The 27,535-nt window shown below is 31.5% G+C and overlaps 1 protein-coding gene across 1 annotated transcript in view; it reads left to right on the plus strand.

Moving 5' to 3' along the window:
• The window catches only part of LOC143206685 (uncharacterized), a 216,585-nt gene extending 193,448 nt beyond the window's left edge, over positions 1-23,137 (plus strand). The window contains exon 5 of the mRNA XM_076419343.1: positions 23,011-23,137. The gene's annotated coding sequence lies outside the window, so the exon portion shown is untranslated. The remainder of the gene's footprint in view (positions 1-23,010) is intronic.
• Positions 23,138-27,535: the final 4,398 nt, after the last annotated feature.

Below are 27,535 nucleotides of genomic sequence, written 5' to 3' on the forward strand. Positions count from 1 at the left end.
CGTATATTTGATCTGTGATACAGTTAACAAGTTGATCTTGATTAGTCACCTGTTTCTCATAAACACGGTTTCTTTTTGAGAATTTAAGGTTATACTGTTTTTTATTTTTTGAGATATTTTAGTGACCTTGTCCCTACTAATATTCAGTGCAGCTCCAACGAGCAAAAAAATATTTTCAATTAAAACCCTGGCGATTTAGAATTTATTAAAACAAAGCTTTAAAACAACGTTTGCCGGTTTATGACCCCTAATTATAATATTTTGAAGAATTTTGTAGACGTTTGACAAATGCGCAACTTTTGCAGGCTCTATCGGTTACATGATCGAACTTCTCTTACAGCATTCTATCTCTTTTTAGATAGAATAAAATGAGAAGGATAATATTATCAGACCGCAAAACGAATTTACAACTTTAGACAGACACATATTGACACACATGTTACTACTGTTTTCAATTGACTATAGAAACCTTTATTGGTGTTTTAATAAAATAATTTTCGCCGGCTTCGTTTGTGCAGCGGTAAAGGCGTAACTCTTGCGAGAGTCGCGGGTTCGAATATTGTTAGGGCATGGTCGTAAATTTTTGTTTGTGATTGTTTAATATTTTTGATTGTTCTAGGCAAGAGTGTAAAATCCTACAAGGAAAATGATCCAAGTCACGCCAGTAACCGGGCTGGATAAGACCGGATGTCTTCTGGGGTGATTTCTAAGTTGCTGACTCGCCAGTCGGTAGGCTTAATGCCGATGACCGTGGTTCGCAGCCCACGTTAAACAATTCAGATAAACCCTCGTTGGTAAAAATTTAAATGATTTTAAGACATAAAAGAAATTAAAAAAAAAAGTTTCAAGTATACCACAAAAAAGACGTTCTAAATATTTTTTAGCACTATAATAAACAAGTATAACTTCTCAATAATATTGATTTCCTTTGTATTCCATTTTCATTGTTAGCGATTTGTGTTGGAGCTCCATATTCAGTTAACTCATTGATATTTCTGATTTTAGATAAATAATTGGTTTTGTTCATGCTTATGTTCAATTCATTTTGAGCAATGAAGCAATAACAATAATATCAAACTATATACATAATATGATGACACGCGGAGCTATTGGATTGGACGTTATTAGCACATCTTTAGGAGTATATACTGTACCCTTAGACCACACCAAGTTTCAAGAAAAACGGCTCTAGAACTTAAGATATTATATCAACCGTATCGAAAGACATAATTTCGAGAAATATGCGTTTATTATGTGTATTTTCGTTTTTAGCTGTTGCGCCACTAAAAGATGTAAACTATATCTTCGAATATATTTCAAATTTTAAAAATCCTTTTAAAAAAAGCTTTAAACATATTAACAAATATGTTTTCAAATTTCTAGACTAGAATATCTTAAAGTAAATGAATGTTGAAGTCAATCCATACACTGGCAATAAGTATAAGTAAAAATAGAAATGAAAAATTATAGTTATAAACAAATTGCTAAATGATAAAACTATAATATAAGTTACCAAATTCAATAGCGTAGTCCTTAAACAAATTGAATGATTGAGAAATTCTCTTAATACTTCTTCTGATGGAGACTAGATATAGAAATAACAATTAAAAATGTGGTTTGTAGAGAGGCTACTCAGAAATACTTATCAGGGCTATTTTTTGGATAAAATCTATTTGATTCTTTGCTTTACTATCAAACCTAATTTATTCATTCTGATGAATACATTATAGAACTTATGTTATTAAGTTTTAATATATTATTACCTAACAATATATTGCAGAACTAAAGTCCCGATGAAATATCCAGAAATATGCTTCATATAGCTATCTATGTACCCTTCAAAATTATCTCAAGGGGATGTCATTTTATAAACCATATACGGTTACCTGGATTACGCCCTTACTATATGTAAATATGTTTAGGAGGGTATCTGGCAGTGATCTGGCGGTAACAAAATTAGGAAAATATCTGTAAAATATATTTTTCTATCTAATAACTTTTCACTATAATCTATTTGACTATTTATCACTAATCCCTATCTCTAAGTATCAAATAAGAACTAAACCTGTATTCGGTTCAGCAACAATCTAATTCCTATTCGCTAGCTAATTTAGTTTGTTTATGTGAAATTAATATTGGATCTATATCTGATAATGAGCGATAATCAGTCTGTCCGTGACTATCCAAACTTTTCAGTTCGGAAGCACGTACATTTAATCGACATAATGTGGATATACCATCATTACAATGCATTTTGCAAAAACTAAAACCTCGGGTACTGACCAGAGGTTTGATTTCGTTAAAGCTGGTAATCGAGCGTCTGCCAGCGTTTGCCAATATTATTTTGCCTGTTTCAAGGAACACGTAAATGAAAAACATCAGGTATTCTTAGGCATGTCTGTAACAAAGAACCAAACAAATATTGATTTATATTAATAATATATGAGAGATATATTAAAAAATGGATTTATTTTTGAATTATTCATTTTGAATATAACTAATCGAACTAGTAACCAAATATTTTATGTTAGACTTTTGCAATCTAACGATGACGGGAATTGATTTACACTTGTTAAAGGCATAATTTTTCAATTAATATGAAATCTTTGTATTTCGAGAACGTATGTGTATATGTCATTCAGTAATGAATGTTCAGTTAAAACGCATTTTCTTCTGTTTGGTTGCTATTCGAATCTTAGGAATATATGCAGACTTCATGCACACTTGTAAAACTAATTCCTATTAAATTGAATCAAATCATATTAAATATAATTTTCGATATTATTTGATAACTGAAACAGGAACAAAGTTATTAAAGACCCACATAAAATAAACAAAACAACCTCAAATTTTAACAACTATATTATATACCTCGATATTACATTAATTGTACTTTAGACATAATTAAAGGTGTTTGAAATAGTAAATGTTTACATCAAAATAGTCTTATTGCTGTTAATAAAATAGCAATATTCAAACTATTCCGGCTGGTTCGTGTCTTCAATATTTAACCACATTTCTCTAACATTTTTCTGCCTAGCGATAAAAATACACAACTTGCCTGTAGTGTTACCCATATATAATTACATTGGAGGCCCTCACACTATCGAGTCACATTAGAATGTCTAGTTAAAATATAAAATTACTAAAATAAGATATAAATAAGACATGTACTCATATAAACCGTCCAGTGCGACCAAAACAACCAAATTGCTCGCACCATTTGAGCGCATTTAAAATTACAACATATCAAACGTCAGTTTCATTTAAAATCCATTTTTTGCAGAAGTAACATTTATTCAGATACATGGAGATTCACTTATATTACTAACTTATTATTTATTAACTTTATAGGAAATTTTGGGGAAATCTTTCGGGACGTCCAACATCTAGATCTCGCTACCTTTAACTTATTGTTTATTTGTTTCGAGCGCCATTTTAAATGTGCCTAACGTAAGGAACGGTGCGTTTAAATTTGTATAACCTTTAGACATTAAATTATTAGCTCATTAGTATATATAAATCAGTAGTACAATAAGTAATGTCAATTCTAGATCTAGGATGTGTTGTTTTCTCTATCGTTTTCACTCGAAAAAGTATTTGACTGTCATTAAGAAATGGTTGATAATGTTAGAATTTCCAAACCGGTTGGATCAAGTATATAAGATACTAGCGACCCGCCCCGGCTTCGCACGGGTGCAATGCTGATACTAAATTAAATACACTACAGAAAAAATATGAACGTTGTATATAAAAACATAGCGGCCCGCTCCGACTTTGCACGGGCATAAAATATATATGCCTATGTGACTCAATGAAAACATGATTAAAATCGATCCAGTATTTTTAGTTCATTCATTACTGCTCTTGGCCTGCACGCATTAAATTTGGAGTAAAACAATTCCTCTTCCCCTATACTTACTATGAAGATTTCCTGCTATCTTTGGAATATCTAAATTCATACAATTTTTATTATATTACACATTTTTAAAGGCAAATTTTAAATTTGTTATATCTCCGAAAATATTTGTTTAATTTACATGCTGTAAGGAACCATATTGATCTATATTAATTGCACACTGTATTTAAGGTACTTAATTCGATAAGGATTAATGCTGTATTGCTTAAAATAGCTTCGTAAATAAGCCATTTTCTCACGTAAAAAGTAAACAATAAAAATGGTTAATGTGGGTTATCCCTAAAAGATAAACATATACCATCGCGGACTTTTTTGTAGATCTTTTTATGGTGTACAATACTGTAGTACATTAATTTGATCTAACTCGTAGGGTTAGGCAGCGTTTTTGCTAATTGCTAAATAAGCCTAAAAAATAGGTTAATTTACGACATCACGTTAGAAACCTCTAAAATTAGCAATGTTGCCTTAGTATATTATGCATGTATTATACATATAAACCTTCCTCTTGAATCACTCTATCCATTGAAAAAAAAACCGCATCAAAATCCGTTGCGTAGTTTTAAAGATTTAAGCGCACATAGGGATATAGGGACAGAAAAGGCGACTTTGTTTTATACTATGTAGTGATTTGTGAACGTTGCGGCATATTTTGTTATGGTAAGTTTGGGTATGTTTATTCATGTATATAAATAACAAATGTTTATTTTTTATTTTTAAAAATGAATCCCCTTCCGAAAGAAGCTTTGTTATAGCTACATAATTTCCTTCTTGTATCAATACTTGTAATTCCACTAAAATAATAGCTCCTGAATACATACTCATTAGGAGAGTACTAACGAAAATACACACAATATACGGAGAATTTTGGTGCAAAGTGACTCAACACTTAAATAGTTCAATATATATTACCCAAGTAAGAACAAATTTGTTAAAGTGTCATCAATTAAAAATTTAAGAACTATATTGAGGGGTTCATTTCATTAAAGAAAAAAAATGTGTTATTATCCGAAGACATATAGAATGTAATGAAAATATAGATGTATTAGAGCTTATGGCTTCAGGAGTAGTTTGTTTGAGATATCATTTTAAGCATTTATCATAATTTATCATTTATCATAAGTTCATTTTTATTATCTTATTCGCCATTAGGAAATTGTGAAGAGGATGCACATGAGGGCCCTTTAGATAATTTACATTTCATACTACACTAACGGGGGATGATTCTATAACTTTAATTCCAGATATTCCTATACGTATAAACGAGTCAAGGCAATATCTAATACCACAGAAAATTGTTTTTTTGAGCTACCTTTTTTATCTTATCCACTCATATTGCCACGTCGTTAATATAACTTCTTTTTGTTAGATATCTTTAAAATATGTAATTTTAAAACATTTTATGTTGCTCTATATACTTTTGGATAAAATAGGTAAACAGAATTTTAACAGGGAAAGGCTCAAAGAATGCTTTTTAATATAAGAAATCCAAAAGACAGAACTCTTATGGATCTCTAATAGATTAAATTAATGGTACTAAATAAATACGAAAAAAGGTAAAGACTTTAGAAGTCATTTTCATTTGTTTGAAGGTTCTTTGTTTATGATTTTATATGTATAATATTTATATTTTATATATATATTTATTTCTACATATTACATTTATGTCAATCATTTAATTTTTTTAAATAAATTTTGTTCAGAAATTAAATTGTATTTTATTTAGATTTTATTGGTCAACTAAACACAATGGCAGGGCTGTCACGTGCCAAACTTTATCAAATAGCCAATCACCAAATATCAGCCAATATCAACTGTCCTCAATGCGAATTTCTTTTTTACAGGTGCTTCTATATTGCGGATTTAAAATGGCTTATCAAATTATTTAAATGGCCGATATAACGCCGTCTGGATAGTGGGAAAAGCAAAACTTTTCGTCAGAGATCACTATTGAGTTTTCTTACTAGTTTATTCCGGCAAAATTTAATATATAGAACTGTCATAAGTAGTTTTGCAAAATTTGCCTAGTTAACAGAACTATTTTTTAAAACGAAGTTTATTGTTATATATTTGCATTTGAATAATGGAGGAACGTATAAATAACATTATTTTTAAGAAATAAATCCAAGGAGATATACAGGCTTTATAAAAGTATCTCTGTATTTATTACGAAACTTAGCTAAACATATTCGACAAGGAAAGTTTGCATAAAACAGCAATTAATGCATAGAATTACTACCGTTAAGGATAACAAACAGCGAAATATACAAGCTGGGTAACTGCAAGGGCTTAAACCACCGTGTACAAAACGACCTATGCAATTATACTTGCCCTTGTCAACGAAGTGTAAATTAACCAGTGCTCGGTTCTTTAACGAATGTGTTCTCTGCTCCAGCATCGTACAAACCACTTACAGTAAACCTACCACAAAGTGACAGTAACTCAAAAATGCAAATGGATGTAGCCATAATAACGAATTTCTACGTTCTTTGGTTTCTTTTCCCTTTATTAATGGCAGCGTTCTTGAATAGAATTTGTACTTGTAAATGAAATAACATGTTTTAACTAATATTTGCCACTTTTTTGTATATATTCTCTAGTATTTAAACTCTCTCTGGTGCCCTTACAACGTAATGCCTTCTGTAAGAAAAAATTATTTCTGAGTTATCCTAACTTAGTTTTAAGTGGTCTAGAAAATACATTTATTATATAATGTTTAACATATTTCATATTCTATAATCATTATTGTAGTTTTGATTAAGTTGAGGCTAAGAATCTGACACAAGCCGTTTTTATCTTTTGAAGTCAACCTCTGTTTTCTATTTAAAGTTTCCACTCTTTCCACATTATCAACAAATATATAAACAACTTTGTCGCTTTTGTTTTAATGTTATAAACAGGTTTTATTCGTCCGAGCCGATCAAAAAACAATATCTAACGTGACAACCAATAATTTATTTTCTAATTGTACATTGCTAATGCCTTAAATATTACTTGCCTTGTCTTGCCTTATTACTTCCATGTCTTAGATATTATAAAATAAATAATATAAGTTAAAAAATATTTGTCTTAAATATACTTAATTTACTGAATATAGAAAAGAGAAGAGAAACTTTTTTTGAAAATAATTAGTCAGTAAGTGGCCATCAGATTGTAGTACGGCTTCCTTAATATTGCCACTAGGTGGCTGGTGGTGAATCTTTTATTTCCCTAGACATGCTTGTTTATGAAGCTAAATTCTTGGGGGGATAATATTAAAAGCTCCTTTTGTGGCACGTGGTTGACCGCACTAACGTCTTAATCCCAGAATATTTTGGGTTGTCCTTTTCAGCTCAGCCAATAAAGTAACTGAATTGCTCTCACCTAATAGTCTAAGAAATGTTATAATAAATACGTTTTTAAAATACAAAGGTGATTTAATAATTGTTCGGGTCGGAATTTCTTTCAATTTCCTTTACTGATATATTTTCCAGGCCGATCCAACATGGATGTGTAAATATCAGCGTCCATATCATACAATATTCATTAATATTATTTTTAAGAGACTACAAAAAATAATTTTTTGATGTATGCGCATCGATATCTCCGTCAATTATAGACCGATTCTCTTTTTCGAATTCATTTTTAAATCGAAAGGGTGCACTTCCGCGGTGGTCTTATTGGAACCAAGTCAGACTCCGTGGTGGAATTCGGGGAATTCGAAAGAAACCCTCAAATTTCAAAAACATGTGCATATTTTTCACAAATTTTTATGGCAGCCTAAGTAATAATTTATGTTTTAAAGTCTCCTTTTACCAACTATGGGTTTATCTGGACTGGACCTACAGTTTAACGTGGGTTCCAAACCACGGTCCTCGGCATTAGACCTACCGACTAGCAAATGACCAACTTAGAAATCATCCCAGAAGACATCCGGTCTTACCCAGCCTGGTTACTTGCGTGACTGTTATCATTATTCTTATCGGATTTTGCACTCTTGCTTAAGGAAAATGACATATGTTAAACAAACACGAATATAAATTTACGACCATTCCACAGCAGGATTCCAACCTGCGACTATCGGCTTACATATATTTTATACGTAATATTATTCTTGAATTTTGATAGCCGTCAATAAACGACTTTTTAAATAAAATTCGAAAATATGATCAACAGATTCGAATGTCTTGCAAGAAATTTGCAAACTGGTATAAATAAACGATGAAAAGGGTTTTAATTTAATATAATAGAATAGTTTTCTTTGATGGTTTATCCATCCGTATTTTTTTGATCCATATCCAGATTTTTTTATGTTTTATTTACAAATGGTTCCAAACAGTTTGTTGTGAAATGAAAATGGTGCTCATTTAAGCGCCACTCGGAGCTGGCCATTTTTGTAATTTTGCACACATATTTAACAATTTGTCTGGAGTATGCACTCTTGTCTTGAAAATTTCCGTAACTATAATCCGGTTATTATAATATCAGGACCAGAGACACTATAGACTGTTTAGTTTCCTAACCTGTATTTTAACCGTTATGGAAGAAAATCTGTAAATTAACGTATTTTCGCTTTGATGTTGTTCATCTTTGATGTGAGTTCAAACAAAACTGAATCAATTTTTCATAAAACTCTCAAATATATCTTTAAGTTCGAAATAACAGATTTGAAATACCACCAAGTTTAAACCGATCGAACTTTTACAGCGTAAGTAACTTTAATCGATACAACAATATAACGATAACAAATTACCAACATCTATAAAACCATGAAAGTATGGTAAGACCGCTGGAGTCGATTGTCGGTCTAGATGATGGATATAGTGTTAGATGTGAAACTGTTATGATGCTTTAATGAATGATGCTATTATCTGTTTTATTAATTTGTCGAGGACATTTTGTCAAACAATTGCTTTTCAACATAATAGAGGATATAGTTGCGTGATGCAGCGAAGATTCTTCACGATATGGATCGCAGTGCAGAGACAAATGGCTTAAGAGTTATTTAAGAGTAGACAGTTAGAGCAAGTGCAAGATTTCAAGCCCTTGCGATCAGCAATGCAGGAAAAGAAAGTGGTTTCTACGGCTGATATAATGAACCAAATTCGGAAAGCTGTAGGATCTTCTGCCTGTCTAATACGGTACGTGTGAACGAGAAAAAGTGTTATAATTAAGATCTAAAAATCTAAAAAATAGGAAACTAACAGTAGATAAGTTTAATGAATAACATTCGAAGTCTTACGACACTAGTAAAATGGGTTGAGTATGTATAAAATCTGCAAAGGAGCCCACTATAAATTGATGATGATCATTATAATCGATTTACATTTGACATTATACATTTTGTATGATACATTTGACCATTATTAATATATTTCAGTTAAATCTATAACTATAAACAATGACTTATGATCGAATAACTCTACAATGTGTAGTTAAGTTGTTAATATGATCAAAACCTACAAACTATAGTCAATTTGTATTCAACAATAGCAGTGAATCCACGTGAGTGGATCAACTCTGAGTTTTAGTACATTTTGACTTTGATATATGTATCAAAATTCTAATTTAAAAAAAAATAATGAAACAAAAATGTTATGTATTAAAATTTATTTTAACATTGCAGTATATCTAATGCATACGTTATCTTAAAACTACAATTAATTATACAGCCACAATAATTTATAGGTTAGAGTTGTTTTATTATATATATATATATATATATATGTATATATATATATATATATATATATATTTATATATATATAATATATATATATATATATATATATATATATATATATATATACATATATATATATATATAATAACGTTATATATATATATTAACGTTCTTTCCACACTAGTATAGGTAGAGTTACTAGGCGCGTTTATTTTATGTAGCATTTAATCAAAACCCAACATTCATAAGTATTTATTCAATCACTGTCACTTTTAGAAACACTAATGAAGTTAATAACTAAGGGGTTTATTTCTAATCTATGAAAAAAAAACTTGAACTAAAACTTGCTCACGATTCTAACATTTGTCAATTTCCTCTTCAGTGTATCTGACAGGGCTCATACAAACCGAAGGAATTATTCCCGACAATGTCTCGCTCCATAAATCCAGACAGTTCTGATTTCAATATGCTTCTCGATCTGAATATCTATTGTAATAATTCTTTGTAATACCCCATATCAACTCAATTGGATTGGATATGCAAACAACTCGATGAGATGGTCCAGTGGCTAGATTTCTGGAGGTTGCAGGTCAACCCGCAGAAAACCCAGGCCATCTTCTTCCACAAGAAGCGTTTTGCACCGAGCATTTCGCGTCTTAAAATCGAGAACGCCGAAATCCCATCGTCAGAAGAAGCCACCTATGTCGGTCTTGTTTTCGATCGCAAACTTAGGTGGAAATGTCCCTCCATAAAGGTCAAGGTATTGTTAATTTGCTGTTCCCGCTTATCAACCGGGCTAGCAGGCTTCCTCTCTCTATAAAATCTCTCCTGTACAAGATGCTGGTTCGATCAGTCGTTCTATACGGCTCCAGTGTCTATCTAAAATACATCTCACCTAGCCAGGTGGAACGTCTTCAAGTCTTTCAAAACAGAATTCTCAGGAGAATAATGAATGCCCCCTGGTTCGTCAGGAACAATCAAATTCATAGAGAAACAGACGTCCCCCAAGTTCACGATTTTATATGGGAGGTTTACACGAGATATTTCTCCACTCTTCGTCTCTCAGACAATAGATGTATTACCGAGCTGGCCAATATTTTAGGCCAATAACTCATTCGGTTCTTCGTGGCCTTATTCAATCACAGCCGACACTTCCCAGTCGTGCTCTAACTCCAAATTGTGTCGACTTTCTTCGGCGAGCGATTAACTCATGTACCGCAAGCTGCGTGGTGTGATAACGACGCCACGTCCTTGCCTGACCCTTGTGCCACTTAACGGTGTTACCGGTTACGGGCACCCTCCTTACTAACAGTAAGGAGTATCAGTTAGGATCATTGGATTAGCTATAGGGTGGGGTTAAGTGGGTAGCCCAGAGGCAGTTTCCACATAACCAGTCCAACTCGCTTATTCCTGCGGGTCTCCCCAACCAGGTATCCGTAACAGGATTCCCCTTCCCGGTTCCAGGTCAAAAAAAAAATTAGATATGCAGTGATAGGGAGGAAGACGTAATACCCTGTGGCCATAACGTTCAGTATTCTATCTTTTCTCAAGCTTATATCTAAATAATTTAATTACATAAAATGCAATTAAATGGTTTCAGGGTTTCTCCAAAACTAATTTTAAGTACTCTAAGCCATTCCTTAATTTCAGCCTTTGTTGATGCACTTGTTATCTTCTCAATCAGTGTACATATTCTACATTGTCCATAACCATAACTAATGGTTCATCCAAGTTTATTAAAAGCTGATTTTCAAGCCACAGCAAAAACAAGTTATAGTTTATTTCTTCCTGATAGTCACCCTTGGACTTTATACTATATTTATTGTTATCTTGCCATGAGCGACCCAATGTACCATTCTGAAATATTTATGTCTCATCTAAATATACAAATTGATATAATAATTCTTCCTTGATTTTGTTGTATGTATTTAAAAATTGTATTCTTTGAAAAATCATTGTCTGGAAGTTCCATTAAACCCCTTCGTGGGTTATCTTTACATGACTTAAATCCTATATAGCACAACATTGTATGGTGGGATGTTTTAGATCTCTCAAATAGCTTCATATCACTTAGTTTTTTATGGGTACTTCCCATATCAACAATTTTCTCTGATATAATTGTAATAACTTATCGATTGAAAAGACTATTTACTGTTTTTATTCATTTCGTATATTTGATTTCTGATACAGCTAACATCAAAGTGATTTTCATTCGTCACCTGTTACACATAACGACGTTTTTTTGTAGATGAATTTAAGGTTATATTGTATTTTATTTTTTGAGATATTTTAGTGAACGTGTCCGTATTAATACTCAGTGCAGCTGCAACACGTAAAAAATATTTTCAGTAAAAACGGCGGAGATTTGAAATTTATTAAAAAAAAAAGCGTTAAAACAAAGTTTGCCTATGTATAACCAGCAATTATAATATTTTGAAGAATTTTTGGAAATAATAGTTGGCTAGAATGTCCAGTAAATATTTTTAATGAATTTGACATTTTCAATAAAAATTTGACGTCGATCTTTTCAGTTCTTTTATGAATTTATAAAAAAACCCTTATAGTTGTTTATAATTTCTTTAACTTAAATAAGAACATGAAGGTGATGTATGATCTTATTCTGATAAAAATTATTGCCAATCAAAACTGCCTTTCATTTGATGCATTTTCGCCATTTATTTGTGCCACATCCAGACTTTCAGAAAAATCGAATGATTGATGCGATTCAGCCAAATAAGACGTCAAAGAGCGACGGGTATCTTTTATCAGGTTAAAGTTCCATCTCTGGGGTTTGATTTATTGTAATAGGTTGAAATTGGATAAGTAAAGAAAAGCGATATAATTGAATAGAATTAGATTAAGTTATAATGAGAAGATCCAACTGTTTTAATGGATCTTTATATTTGAAGTAATTAATTGTTTGCTGTTTTGTCGCTTTCATGTTAAATTATTTTTATTTGATTGACTGATTATTTTATTTTATTATTTTATGCCATAAGAAATTAGTATAAGATTATGGATTCATGGGGATGAAAACAAACTGTTTCGTTGGAAAAATATTCGAAAGAATGAAGTTGTGACTTATTGAACCAAGTTGTAGAATGGACACTACCAATGCAATATTTATATTATAATAGGTTAAATTTTATGAAAAGATTTGGTCTATGAGAAAAAATTCGTCAAAATAACGCACTTACTCACCTAGCCAAAGAACCTTCCTTAAAAAAAGGAATTAAGTATAATACAGTGTAAGCATCCACCTTACTCGCCAGGCTTACAATATGAAATTATATTATTCAATACAATTTTCATATAGCGAAGATATTATAGCTGCCATAGAAGTTCACATTGCAGACCTTTTGAAACACCTCCGCAGTGATGGCATCCATACACTGGAATATCAGTGGGATGAGTGTATAAAGTTGAAGTAAATAATAGTGAAGAATACCGATATTTCTTAATTAAATACAACATAATTATTTTTAATTGTTTTTTTCTGCATATCTTAATAACAATTCTCGTTAGTAGTGACACATGTTCGCCTATATTAAGACATCGTTTTGCCAGTTAGTTGAGTGTTTTATCCACACCGTTGACAAATTTACCCACCTACGAATTCTGAAACTTTACCTAACTATCTCTAACATGACTCCAAATTTTACACTAAAAGTATTTATCTATATCAACGCACACAGATATTTCGATGGAATAATATAATTTAAATTCAATAGTTCAAATAACTTAAGGCATTCACAAATATTTTCGCGGTTTTTTGTGGAAGAATTTCTTCTCGGTTCTGCGCACATGTGAATCCCCGGTAATTTTTGCCATGCCAGTTAATGTAAACAGATGACAAGGGGGTTTGTAAAGGTAGTAACTTTTCACTGTATGATGTTTTTTATTTATTTTATCAAAAATATATTTTACTATCAAATTAGTATTCATCTTACTAAATTAAGTGTTAACTAATGAAGACAAACACGAGAAGTATGGGAAATGTGTGATATAATGATGAGGGATCAAAACGAAGTATGTTTGAAGACTGTATCAAAGGCAATATGTGGCAATTTGTGATATTAGTGATTATATTTATATACGTTTAATATATTATTCTGATTTGTAAATATACCTTATAGATAAAAACATTGCTGAAAATTAAAAAACCATATCAGACTAAATATGAGAAAAATATTTAATTATATAATTAAAATATAACTTTTTAACAATTTTTAATTTACAAGAACTGATAAGATCTAATGCAGTATGATAAGTACACATTTCCTATATATTCTAATTTTTCTGGAAATTATAGTTCTTCAAATATTCAAGATATGTTAATGTCAAAATAACTAATCACAAATGGCAACTAATCTCTGGTTGATGGCTGGCTCTTAAACGGCCCATGCACTATCCAATCTATAGTACAAGTTGTACCATCCGACGTCGAAATGATAATTTCATGTCTATGGCGTTGTCACTGAAATTTGTAGTACAAGTTATACAACCCAAATCAATTTTTACTACGATAAATTGTTCAACTCGACAAGTTCTACAATCTTGCGACCTACGATATGTAGTACGACAATTTGTACAACCAGAGATGTACGATTCGTTGTACTGCAAGTTGGATAACCCTAAACGATATGCAGTACAACAAGTGGTGCAACCTATAGCGATCAGTAGTACGACAGGTTGTTTTACCAGAATCTCTCTCTAGTACGGCTACTTATACAAACGGGATCGATTTGTAGTAGATACCGATATGCACGATATATTTTACGGCAAGTTGCACCACCTAAGATGTACGATCCGTTATACGACAAGTTGTATAACCGAATGGACAAACTTCTATCGCATCGTACGATTTGTTGAAAGCATCTATTGTGTCGACAGTTGAATCAACTCATACTACAGATGGAATAGTATAGGCCACCTTAGTCTGGTAACAATCGATATCATTTGCGGTCATTCTTTGGAAAATAGGGATTTTTTATTCAGGGACACTTCTCTTTTGCAGCTTAGGTGAGACGATAGAACAAGTTATAATAAAGTGTTTTCACCGTCGTTTTGCCATTATATTTCTACATGGTTATTAAATTTAGCTAAATTTAGGTTATTAAATTTTTAACCACCATCGTGAGCTGTGAATAATCTCGACTAGAAATATTTTAACCAAAAAAATGTTATGACTTAAATGTATTGAATTAAAATAGACTGTATGAAATATATCAACGGACTGTCTATAAGCCTAAACAATTGTAAATGATCCATAAAAAGGAGCTTTATAAAAAACCTATTAATCTCTAGACGAAACATTACATTATCAATAATTTACCTGAAGTACAAACATTAAATATCCATTATTGGAGGAGCTTCTATATATATCTTCTTTCCATCAACTTGACGGCTTTTGTTTCTTGATCCTTTTTCCTTCAATTACAATTAATCAATAGCCTTAGAAAAAAATCCTCTTGGTAAAAGGTTGAGTACTATTTAATTTAATATCCCATTTTGCAGACATATATATTCGTAATGTGTCCTTTGTTTTCCATTTCTATGCGTCTTAAATATAATGTGCTTCCTTTATATTTTGTATTTTATTTCTTTATATATTGCTCGATAATATTGAAATACAATATATACTGAGTTTGTATTCTTATAGATAAACTGGGAAAAATGTTACGTTTTTTTAAAATTTTCTTTTCTGCGTCTGCTACGGAAATAGTTATATTTTGAAAGTGTGGTCAGGTTTGAGTATTCGCTGTTAGTGATTTTATTTCTTTTCTTGTGTTTGTTCATAGATCAGGGTGTCAAATTTGACAAGAAATAATCACGCCTTTTTTACGAATGTTAGAGGTAATACTTATTATTTTACAGTAATCGGGATATGTATCATTAGGGTTTTCATCTTTCAATTTTAATAAAAAAATTAATTTATATCATATAAACTCTCGTGCAATGGACAGTAAATTTAAATACTATTTATTTAAAACATTTTGCAAATCTTTCTACTTTTTAAAGTTGCCACAATATATATAGGTCATTGTATAAAAATTCTGACTTATTAAATTTATAGCCAGTAAAAATTGTGAAAACTTGTACTAATTTTTACTTTCTTAAATATAGCTGGATTTCGTAATCGTTTCTAATAAAGATGCCAGGGACACAATTTATTTTATATTAGTTCGCAATATACTTTAAAGTTATTTTTTCTAAACTTCTCTTATTTTTCCAGTTAGCATTATTGATTTACACTCAAAATTATAGTTTGAACTTCGAATAATTAACGGTAATCATAAGAAAAATCTCTAAGACAATTAGTTGCAAGACTACTTCAATAAAAATACAGCTCAAACTCTTAAGTCTTTTTCACCCCGACCCGGTATATTCATGGCTATAATCCTGCTGCACTTATGGTGATATCTTAATGCGAAGTTATTTTTAATTATTACTCTTTATGGTTCAATTATCTGCCCAGTGGTCAAAAAACATTTCTTATGATTATGTTATATACATAACGTGTAGAAAATCAGTTCATTTAGTGATTTCCTGTGTAAAATATTATCTTAATTAGTTAGTCAAATTCTAAATATTATTCTAAAGTCTACATATGTCCAGTAATCAGATCAGGTGGTGTTAAACGTTTTAGTCTACGCACTTTGCTATCAAGTCGCACATTTAGCGAGCATATTGGCAAGCAGAGTCTTTTAAAGTGCTTAATACAACCACTTTGAATTACACTCGTTATGAGATCTAGAGTGGTATGACATTGTGTCACTTCATTAGAGATATAGCACAGAGCATCAGTTAAATTAGACTTGCTACAAGTATCCCATAGCTGGAATTCATATGACCAAATAAGTTTAAGTACTTATTTCTATAGCAATAACTTGTTATCTAAACATAACATGGATTTTTATTTTTGCGCCCGATAAGGCAATACATTTGATATATTTTAAGTCCAAGTTGTTTTGCCAGACATCGGTCTAGATGCGTACCAACATATTTAGCATCCTCAGCTTGAGGAAGTGGACAATTATTGAGATTTGCTGGAGGGTATGTCCTTCTACGCAGAGTGAATGTTACATTTGCTTTAATACGTGATGTCTTCAGCCACAGTTGTTGAATATTGATTAATAAACTAAATTTTGTTTAATACAAACTTAACTACCTTAACATAAACTTATTTACTTGATTTTTATACAATTTAGTAAATAGAAGTATACAAGCAACTTCAATGACATTGTATTGTCAAATTTAATTTAATCAAGCCAATATATCTATAATATATAATTTAATATTGAGTCTATTTCACCGGAACACTAGATACTGAACTTTTAAGGATAAGATCTTTTTTTTCGATTTTATATATATACATATATAAGATGTGAACTAATATTTAGTAGCTTAATTATGGTCATCTGCTTTACTTAAAAAATCCAGATATTGACCTAGTTCAGGTGAAAATAGAGAAACCTGCTGCTATGTCCAGCAAAATAAGCTTTTTACATTATCATATATTACGATATTTTCCACTATATAACCACTATTAAAAAAGGATTTATATTTGGAGTTTTCAAATCCCAAAAGGAACATAATGCTCGTTATAGAACGTGTCGGTACGTTAGAGGGCCGCTACCGTGGAATATAAAGTATGTTTTTATATCAGTGAATGTCTGAATACATACCAATTTTACGATAAGTCGTATGTATGCAAAATGTTTATTAAAAAGCAGAAAATCGTCTGTCATTTATTTCTGTTTTTTTGTGTTCTTACTGGTCTTTTTATATCAATGTGACCATAGGGAAATCGTAGTTTCTTTGACTGTAATATCTCTTGTATATTCCTTTGGCTTTTACAAGTCTCATACTTAAATTATTATATACAGACTTCCTACAAAGAATGTTAAGATAAAGTGCGTGGCTCAGGCAAACCACATCTTTACAATTCTTTTGTAGTTATAGTTATGGTTCTTTTCCTTATACCACATTTATATAGTACGTAATAAGAATGTAAAATTGAGACTGTACTTGAAGATAATAATGCATAATTTTTTTATTGTTAACTTATTTTTGGTAGAGTATGGGATAATTTAACATTTTTGAAAAAATTAGAAATCTAGGGTAAGATTAGTAATCAAAAAATCGTAAGACTTAACAAGTCAATTGAAAAGTCCCCGGCCTACCATAGTAAAACATATTTTTTTGGCAAAATTAGTTTTTTTTATTCGACATAATTCCCTTCAAGAATGATACACGTGGGATGATACCATTCTTGTAGTATGATTTGTCCTTTGTTTCAAAATAGGCCTCAGTTTCGGCGATCAACTTTTCATTTGACGAACATTTCTTCCAGCTGGCATCCTTTTGAGATTTGAGAACAGGAAATAGTCGCTGGGGGCCAGATCTAGAGAATACGGTGGTTGAGGAAGCAATTCGATACCCAATTCATGGATTTTTGACACGGTGAATTGTCTTGATGAAGCAGCACTTTCTTTTTCTTCAAATGAGGCCCTTTCTCGGCGATTTCGTCCTTCAAACGGTTCAATAACGCTATGTAATAATCGCTGTTGATGGTCCTTCCCTTTCAACGTAGTGAATGAAAATTATTCCATGCTCATCCCAAAATACAGACGCCATAGCCTTGCCAGCCGACTGTTGCGGATTTTTACGCTTTGGAGTGGGTTCATCGTGCACAGTCCACTCGGATGACGATGATATAATGATGTCGATTGGACTTCGGAGTGAAATGATGGAGCCATGTTTCGTCCATTGTCACATATCGACGCAAAACTCTTTTGTTTATTACACTTGATCATCTTCAAATGCTGCTCCGAAACATCAATTCGTCGTTGTTTTAGGTCAAACGAGAGCTCGCGCGGCACTCACTTTGCACAGAGCTTTCTCATACCCAAATATTCGTGAATGATATGATGTACACGATCAGTTGATAATTTTCGAGTATCTGATGTTTCACTCAGTTTCAATGTACGGTCCTTCAAAATCATTTTGTGGAATTTTTTATTGTTTTCGTGGTGTTCCTGTTTTGGGCGACCACTGCCTTCACTCGGTGCTCATTTCACCACATCTAAACTTAGCATACCAATACTTGATGGTTGATTTTTCTGGGGCAGTGTCCGGAAACTTGGCATCAAGCCAAATATTTTGCTTCCACTGTATTTTTCCGTTCAAAAAGCAATATTTTATCAACACGCTAAATTCCTTTGTATCCATTTTTTTCACAATAACAAAAGTTGTTTCACTTAAAATGCTATAATTCACAAAGTAATGATCCGACAGCTGTCAAATTTATACACGCATCTTATGAGAGTTATGGCTAATTAAGAAACGTACGGATTTAATTCTAGTAGCGCCATCTATGTGTCCGGCTGGGGACAATTCAATTGACCTGTTAAGATTGAAGTTATTGAAGCCAAATATCTAAAATTATAATTATTTTAATGTTATTTATTGTTTGAATGAAGTTATAACGAAGAACTTATTACTAGATAAAGCTTCTTGTCCTTATAATGCGTCTTATCAGACTTAACTTAATATTGATACTTTTGTCAGAAATTCAACTCCTCCATTTACTATTTACTTCTGGCTATTCGTTACTAAAAATTTTGCATCGGGTATCATTTCGAGTATAATATCTGTTTGAGAAATGGTTTTCGAATAACAGTTCCAAAGGCTGGAAGAAAACATTAGTACAAAAGAGATTAGTACAAGAGCTATTAGTAAAAACCACGACAATTTGAATTTGCGACGTTGCCATTTCTTGTAAATTATACGTATATTTGTTGTAGAATATATTATGTTGAATTCAAGAATTAACCTAAAATTTCCTCTGAAACTGAAATTAAATTTTGCTAAGTTCATTGATACATGTGTTCATGTATTATAAAGTGTAATATGAATAACATTTTATTGCTTATTCTTATCTTATTAAACAATTTGTAAGGTAATAATTATAATGTATTAATCATGATGTAAAAATTACACTACAAAGTACTATGAAGAATTTAAGTTCAATTATTTTTTATAAAAAATACTATACTATATAAGAAATACAATAATTTATATATATATATATATATATATATATATATATATATATATATATATATATATATATATATTTATATATTTATATATATATATATATATATATATATATATATATATATATATATATATTTATATATTTATATATATATATATATATATTTATATATTTATATATATATATATATATATATATATATATATATATATATTTTAAAGTCTCCTTTTACCAACTATGGGTTTATCTGGAGTGAACCTAAAGTTTATCGTGGGCTCCGAACCACGGTCCTCGGCATTGAGCGTAACGACTGGCGAGTGACCAACTTTATAAAACATCCCAGAAGACATCCGGTCTTACCCAGCTTGGTTAAGGGCGAGATTGGGACCATTTTCCTTGTTGGATTTTATACTCTTGCCAAGAACAATCACAAATTTTAAACAATCACAAACATAAATTTACGACCATGCCCTAGCAGGATTCGAACCCGCGGCTATCGCAACAGTAGGAGGACCGTCCTATCACCTTTACCATTGCTCCACCAAGCCGGCTTAAAACTATTTTTATAAGATAAAAAATATAATTATTTATCAATATATAAAACGACACCACGCCACCCATGAAGTAGAGTTCTAGGCGCACTTTTTATAATATAACATACATAATATCCATCTAATATAAGTATCGGATGGAGTTTTTGGCTGTATGTATCTTATTTCTATGCGATTTTTATAGAAATAACGTACCCGAATAATTTTTTACATATGTTTTAATGTATTACATTTCACATTCTCGTCCATGTTGCGTTAGCTTTATACTAGCTCGACAATGAAAAATTATTAAGTACTTTTTTGGAGTTTTAAATGTCTCTGCCTTTGGTATAGCCTTATAAATAATTTAATACTTTTAGCGAAATAGTTAACCATAACTTTTGCAAACAATATTTTGTTGTTATTCCGATATTATTTCTCTATATTTCAAGATCTTCATATGGTCGGTCCTAAAATCTCCTGGATTAAAAATAAATATATTATTCAAGTTCGAAGCCAATCTATTAATTTGTCTCTGTCAACCGATAAGAACTGGCTTAACACTTGGCTAACGCTTAACAGCGTCTAGAATTGATTCATAGAAAAAGCATCTCGACCACGCTAGACCAGGTACGTATTTAGTGGCTGGTAAAAATTCAGAAATATTTTTACACATCTGTATTAAAGCTCGGACTATTTACCCATCCAATTAGCATTTGATCCAGTCTCGGCTCAATTCACTTATGTAAAGTTAGCTTCAATCGCTGAAACAAATGGCTATCACAAGCCTCTTTTGAGGAATACTGCAAGGATTAAATCATAATTTTACCAACAATAAAATAACAACCCACCTATTAAAACAAGCTAAAATAATTGGGCTAGAAGCAATAAAGAGAAGGCCGACATTTTCTTAAAACACTTAAAAAATGTTTTTAAACCTTTCCAGTCTCAGCTACATAAAGATGAGGAAAATAAAATTACTAGCTTTCTAGATTCGCCATTTCAAATGGATTTACCGCACGAGAAATTAACGGTCAAAAAAGTTAAACATACAATAATGAGAGAGATTAATATTAAAGAAGCTCCTGGTTATGACTTAATTACTGGTAAAATTTTAAAAGAACTATCAGAAAAGGGTATAAAATTATTAACATTTATATTTAATGCTATGCTACGAATTAATTACTTCCCTAGTATCTGAAAAGTAGCTAAAATATTAATGATTCTAAAACCAGGAAAAATACCAGAAGATGTGACCTCCTACAGACCTATAAGTTTATTACCGATAATCTCGAAAGTTTTCGAGAAATTATCCATAAAAAAGCTAAACTATATGAGAAAAAAGAAAAATTATTCCAGAACATCAGTTTGGCTTTCGTAATAAGCATGGGACTATAGAACAAGTGCATAGACTTGTAAACGAAATAAACGCTGACCTAAATGCCACAAAATATTGTTCGGCTGCTTTTCTGGACATATCTCAGGCTTTTGACAAAGTATGGCATATTGCTTGCAGGTTAAACTAAAGAAACTTCTCCCTCATTCGGACTGTCAGTTACTAAAATCGTATCTCACTGACAGACATTTTATTGTAAATAGGCGATGAATATACCGAATTAAATCCCATATATTCAGAAGTTCCGCAAGGTAGTGTACTGGGTCCAGTACTGTATATTCCGTATACGGCTGATCTGCCCACCACAAAAATAACTACTGTGGCAACATATGCAGACGATACAGCAATCTTAGCATCCCATGAAGATCTATTCATAGCATCAATAAACCTACAAACCCACCTGGAGCAAATACAATTATGGTTGAAGACATGGCGCATTAAAGCCAATGAAATAAAATCCACGGATATAACGTTTACCCTGTAGTAGAAGAACATGTCCACCAGTGAATATCAATCATCGTCAATTCCCCCAATCAGAGCATGTTAAATATCTTGGTATGCATTTAGATCGACGCCTAACCTGGAAGAAGCACACACTCTATAAACGGAAACAACTGGGACTAAAATTATATCAAATATATTGGCTCATCGGGCGTAAATCCAAGTTATCATTAGACAACAAGGTATAGCTGTATGAGTCTATACTCAAGCCCATTTGGACATATGGAATCCAACTTTGGGGTACCGCTAGCAAATCTAATATATCCATCATTCAACGGTTCCAAAATAAGGTGTTGCGTGGCATTGTTGATGCTCCGTACTATATTTCAAATAAAGTGATACAACGCGATATTCGTCTAGAACCTATAACGAGTGTAATTCATCGTGTTTGCGTAAAGTACTTCGAAAGAGTATCAGTGCATCCCTATGTACTCGCTAATCAGCCAAATATGCGACGTGATAGTGAAGTGCGTAGACTAAAACGTTTAACACCACCTGATCTGATTACTGGAGATATGTAGAGTTTAGAATAAGCATTAGAATAAGTCTAATTAATTAAGATAATATTTTATACAGAAGATTGCTTAATGAAGTGATTTTCTACATGCCATGTAAATATAATGTAGACATAAGGAATACTTACTGCCAATAGGGCAGATTGTGGACTCAGGAAGAGTAATAAAAAAAATATTAATAAGGGTTTTAAATATATATGAACAAATTATCTTTAAGAAGCATGAAAAAGTAACAAATTACTTTTTCCTCGACCACTTATAACATTTAAAAAATATTACTTAGGAACATAAATATGAACAATAAAAATACTTGAGCCCTGCCTTTCATATTATGCTAACATAATTGAATTTGGATAACAAAACAATCTAGACTAGTACCAATATATAAAATGCGATTTGTTGGATTGTTTTCTTTTCGTTTCAGCCACGCTACTTGCTGACTTCTTTGGCCTGTAATGATCTGGCCATGGGATTATGTGTTACGCCTTTTGCCATTTTACCATCTCTGAAAAACTGTTGGCCCTACGCCGAGATCGTTTGCCAAGTACAAGTAAGTAAATACAATTTATTTTAAAAATATACATTTTCAAGTTTAGTTTCTCGTTATTGATAATGAATGAACGGATATTTAAATTTTACGTTTTTATATTTGATTATTGATGGAAGTTTCGTAACGAAAAAAGCGGACAAAAAATGCATTGGTATATCAGAGATTTTAGCGTGCAATATAACGACAAAGGCCATTTGTCGGCCACGGAACATTCCATTAACTTCAACGTCTGGCCGAATGAATTATGGCGCTAAATCGTATTGGTTGCACGGAGTAAATAGGGCGCGACGTCCGTATGCCTCGATCCTCGATGGAAATTTATTATTCGGTGGTTAAAGTGACAATGTTCTCGTGTTCTCGAATATTGATTCCACGTGACTAAATCATTTTTAATATAGTCTCTTATAATCGAAATTCCATTCAGTATACTTTTGTTTGAAATTAGAATAACATGGAAACTTTTATTATGACAATAATTTATATCAGGTAAATTTTTTTCCCAAAAGAATGAATCCAAGGGTACATATTTTTTATGAAATTAATAACATCACGTTCATTAAGTCTCCTGTCGGCTAAATAGTTGATACCACTGTTTATAGGCCCATTAAATAACGATAGTGTTTGGAAACAAACAACTATGTCAATTTCTTTTTTTGTTGATATTTTAAAGTCTTCCTTTTACTAACTAGAGTTTATCTGGACTAGACCTACTACTTAGACTGGGCTCCCAATCACGTGGTCGTGGTCCTGGGCATTAAAACTCACGAATGGCCAACTTAGAGATCGTCCCAGAAGACATCTGGTCTTACCTAGCCTGGTTGCTGGCGTGACTGAGACGATTTTTCTTGTCGTATTTTGCATTATTGCCTTTTGGAAAGTCACAATTATAAATAATCACAAACAAATTTACATCTATACCTCAGCAGAATTTGATGCCGCGACTATCGCAACAATAGGAGGACCGACCTGTCGCCTTGATCAGTGCCCCAACCAAGTCGGCTTATTTTAACATAGAAGTAGTGCATAAAAATCTGGAAGATACATGAACATAAATTATGTTCTGGAAATTTCTGTTGAAATTTGAATCAAAATCGTGAATTGGAATTTTGAAAGTAGATAAATTGGCGGATTTTTTTTTCGTTTTCTAGATTGACCAGCTAGAACCAAATGGTCTTCGGCTGATGTCGCTTCAGGTTCGGGATATGATTGTTTTGTGGGCGACACAGACCTTGGGTTACGATTGGGACTGTTGTAGTTTGTTTACTACCGTGGTTTGTGGACGGGTAGGGATTTTATTATGGTGTTATCGTGTGCTAAGGTTCCTATGGAGAACCTCACACTTAGGCGGGTGGTTCTTGAGGAGGAAATTGGCGGATAAAAGCAAATTTAATTAAATTGTTTGGATTAAATCGTATAAAATGGGTGAGATGTTTCTATTAATAATTCTGCCCAACCTCAATCTGTTTAGGATCAGGTTTTCCGAGATGGTTGTTCTTTTTTAATTTTTTTCTCCTTTATTGATTTATTATTCTTTGATTAGCCGTCACGTCTGTTGTCACAGTTCATTTTTTTTCTTATTATTTATATGTAGAGTTCTTGTATCATTTCTCTTTGCCTCTGTGATTTGTTTTATCTGTTGGTAGTTTGTATTTTCCAATTTCTTTATGTGTCAATGTCAAAAACTTTCAATTTTTGTTTATATTACGGCTCTACCTCTTTTATTATATTCAATATCACCTCACCTGCTTGATAACCTTACTTTATTAAGTCACTATCTTTAATATGTGTTACTATTTTCCCAATTATAATATTTTTTTCATTTCTTTTTTCAGCTATATTTCCTTTTTTATTGGTACTACTATAGTAAGCCAATATTTTGACAAATCAGATTATAATCGTATTGTTATGTTCACTACCGAGTATAGACTCAAACTCTCTTAAAAACTTACATATGATCAACTGGTACACCTATTTTAACAAAATATGGCCTAACTAACTGATTTCCTCATACTTCAATATTCACGTACAAAATTTATTTCAGAGTCTATGCTTTGAAATAAATTTTGAAGTATTTAGTCTCTTAATTAACGTTTTACCTATGTCCAGAAGTAATAAAAATAAGGGTTTCGTAATCAAATATTAGAATATTAAATATTGAAATTTTAAGGTTAGTTTTCTCCATTTTTATCCGCAAGTCAAGAATTCTTAGAGGTATTTGGAAATAGTTATTATATTTATTTCAATTATCAAACAATATTTAACAATATAATCAAACAATCATATATTTCTGTACTTCTTTGTATACCTAGGTTATATTTTATTTTTGGGTAATATTTTCTTTTTAAAATGTTGTTTGACCAAGAGCTCTGCTCTCTGCTACTACTCTTGTATATATCCTTTACTGGAGAAATACATGTTCGAGACCTCCTTATTCTCGCTGTTGCTCTTCAGGGAGGTTCATCGGATTCTTTGTGTCGACTGTCCAATAAAACAGTCAATGTACATCATCAACATTTATGACACAATTCACAACATTTCGCACTATTGCCATATCAAATTGGTTCTTCCGTTTAAAGCGTTTGTCGGTTTATAACATCTAATTAGTATTACTAACGTTTTGAAGAGTTTTCTGAATATTTAATAATAGGGCCGACCAGTATTAATAATCTTTTATAGATTGGTTCAGTTAAATTTCCCTATGTATTTAGCTTTCGCAAGCTGTCTCTTTTTAAATAGGCAAAAATGAAAATGAGTATTTGGCTATGTATATTAGAATGTTTATTGGAAGTACTACCTATATGATAATAGCTCTTGTAGTAGATATCTTGTAATATATTGTAATAGATAGTCCCTTTTTTTGACTTTTTGTAACTTTAATTGAGATTTCACACTTATGTGTCCTTTCAGTACTACTGAAGAACCTCCAAAAATTTTACATAAGCTCATTAAATAAAGTTCATAAAACAGATTTAATTATTTACATCGTTGCGGATAGTAAGAATGACCTATGTTCTTAATAAAAATTATACTAAAAATGATCAGCAATTTTATGGTTAGTGGTAGATAGAACTATAGTTTGTCCAAAGTAGCAGTGACTTTATGACTTCAGAAGGCTGTAATATTGCCGTATTTAACTTTAACATTTTATGCATTTTAGTTTATTTTAGCTTCGATATATTACAACATATTAATATAAATAAAATAATGAAACAAATATGTTAACATAATATAATTTATTTTAACATTATAGTACATCTAATACATATATTAGAGTTATTTTATTCTATTTACCTTTGACTATTTTCTAAACTACCTATGTATTCCTTGGAGGCTTGAACCACCTGAACACTAGCTCACATTTTCATCATTTATCAATGCCTCCTTCTGTGTGTCTGATTTAGTTTATCTAAACCATCATTCATATATTTACTATCCATTATGTTTACCAAGTGACATATTGAAATACTGTAATCTTTAATATGATGTCTTCAAAAGTTCATTTATGTTTTGCCAGCTGATCCTGATTTATGATTACAGCCTGTGACGCCCACTTGAAGGAATCTTTTTCTTTCTGACATGAAGAATAATATACCTGCAATGAGTTATTAAAAATATTATGATTTACAAAACCTAATCAAATGTTATTCCAACTATTATCTTTTTTAACCAACTCTTGTTTTCTTTACACTCTTTTTGTTCCATTTTGAATTACCTATGTCTATACACAAGTCTTATATCCCTTAAAGAGCTGCATATCCCTAAGTTTTTTTTGGGTACTTTCCATACTAATATTTATCTCTGAAATAACTGTTTTAGATTATATTTATATTAAAAAAATACTCGCCGTGCACTTCAATCAATTTAATCTTGAACAGAGATAACATCATTATATGTAGATACAATCTTTTCGGTTATCTTTAATTTGGGAGATTTTAGTTATAGCGACCATACTAATATTCAATATAGCTGCAACTCAATAAAATATTTCCAATAAAAACCCTAGCAGCTTAATATATAATAGTATGAATACTTACCTCTCTAACGCATTTTTCTACTAAGAACCCATTACCTTTTTTCTGTTCGAAGTTATCGAATAGAAACGTAATCTGTTTCTGATTGTACATTTATTTGGCCCCGGCATTTTCCACCAGGGTAAACTAATAAACTAGAAGAAGTGGTAAACCAGAGTAGTAGTTCAAACCGAACGACTTTTGCACGCTAATTCGGTTACAAGTTCGAGTTTACCAGACACTATCGTAACAGGTTAATTGAAAAGTCCCCGCCCTGGTACATAGATGGCACTACTAGACTTAAATCCATTATTTTTTAGATAGTTCTAACTCTCAAAACATGGGTGTATAAATTTGAAAGCTGTCCGATCACTAGTTTGTGAATTATA

This window comes from Rhynchophorus ferrugineus, unplaced genomic scaffold, assembly GCF_030347505.1.
Source record: "Rhynchophorus ferrugineus isolate W39M unplaced genomic scaffold, kcgeb_rfMv2 rfM1, whole genome shotgun sequence".
NCBI lineage: Eukaryota > Metazoa > Arthropoda > Insecta > Coleoptera > Curculionidae > Rhynchophorus > Rhynchophorus ferrugineus.